Genomic DNA, 1,503 nt, shown 5'->3' with positions numbered 1-1,503 from the left:
CATCGGACATGCACATGTGGAAGATGGCAGGTGAGTGGGATCCATTGCTCACATGCTTGTGCTGCAATTTACATGCATAAACAAAAACCAGAAGATTATTTGGATGATTATTACAAGATGGACAAGGATATGCAAGGATATGCAGCTCGAGTTTATGGCATGGAAGGTCCACAGACATGGCCAGCTGATGATCCATGCGATGAAATCATGCCACCTATCATTAGAAGGGCTCATGGTCGACCAAAGATTAGTAGGCAAAAAGTTGTAGATGAGCCGACTAACCCCTACAAGCTAACCCGTAGTGGATATATCGTTAAATGTGGAAATTGTGGAGGTTTAGGGCATAATTATAAAGGTTGTCATTTACCTTTGAACTCAGACCGGAAGAGGTAGAAACTGAAGAAATATAAGCCGAAAAAAGATGCTGCTCAAGCACAGGTAAAACAAAGACATTTTACAACATAAGGTTCATATTCCAAAATTTGTTAACTTAATTAATATATAAGTAATATAATAATTATTGTTGGTATTTGTCTTAATGTTTGGTTAAATTATTGTAGGGATCACAAGCTCAACCCCACCCAGAAGCAGAAGCCCACGGGTCATCACAGCCAAGTGTACGTACACGTAGCCTACTCAGTCACAGGTAAAATTCAAGTTTTTTTTTTATTAAGAAAACTCTTATTTCCCGATGATTCCATAGCTGCCCACTAATATCTTAAAGCTTGGTGAAATTGGTGTTGTAATTTAGTAAATTAGTCTGCAGTTTAGCATTACTGCTTGCTGACTTGTCATCTAGATACTTTAAGGAGCTACTAAAAATACTGTGGACCTTGTTGAATCTTCATATTTATGCTAAAAAAGTTACACTAAAAGCAGTGGAATTTTAATTACTCTTGGAAGGGTATGTTGCGACATTTAATTTGAAAATATTTATTGAGATGTGATTTTGTCTTTGCTTATGTAATGGATGAACTCAGTAGATCTATTTAGGATAAGGTCTGATGGTGTATGCATTTTTGCAGAAAACATTGATGATACTATAATGGAAGCTAACTCTACTTATCAAACAAATAAAATCAATAAATAATGGGAGCTAACTCTAAGCTGGAAGTTTGGGAGGGTGTTTTAAGTTTAAGGTTAAGGAGGATTAAAATCTAGTATATGCAATGCAAGTTCAGTGTTGCACAGGTTATTTGGAAATGCTTCATAATCTTTGTCCTCTATTAGAAAATTTTCTATTTATAGAAGTGTTTGTACAACTAATATAATAATTATTTAGAAATGCTTTATAATCTTTCCCCTTTTTTTTTCTTTTTTTTTTAATGCATTTTTTGGATCCCAACATGAACCACAGGCAGAGGCAGAAGCCCACAGGTCATCACAGCCAAGTGTACGTACACGTAGGGCTACTAAGTCACAGGTAAAATCCAAGTTTTTTTGTGATTAAGAAAACTCTTATTTCACGATGATTCCCTTTTTCTTTTTCTTTTTTTTTTAACG

Source organism: Corylus avellana, chromosome ca3 (genome assembly GCF_901000735.1).
Source record: "Corylus avellana chromosome ca3, CavTom2PMs-1.0".
Classification (NCBI taxonomy): Eukaryota; Viridiplantae; Streptophyta; class Magnoliopsida; order Fagales; family Betulaceae; genus Corylus; species Corylus avellana.
Note: the sequence above shows the minus strand (reverse complement) of the source record.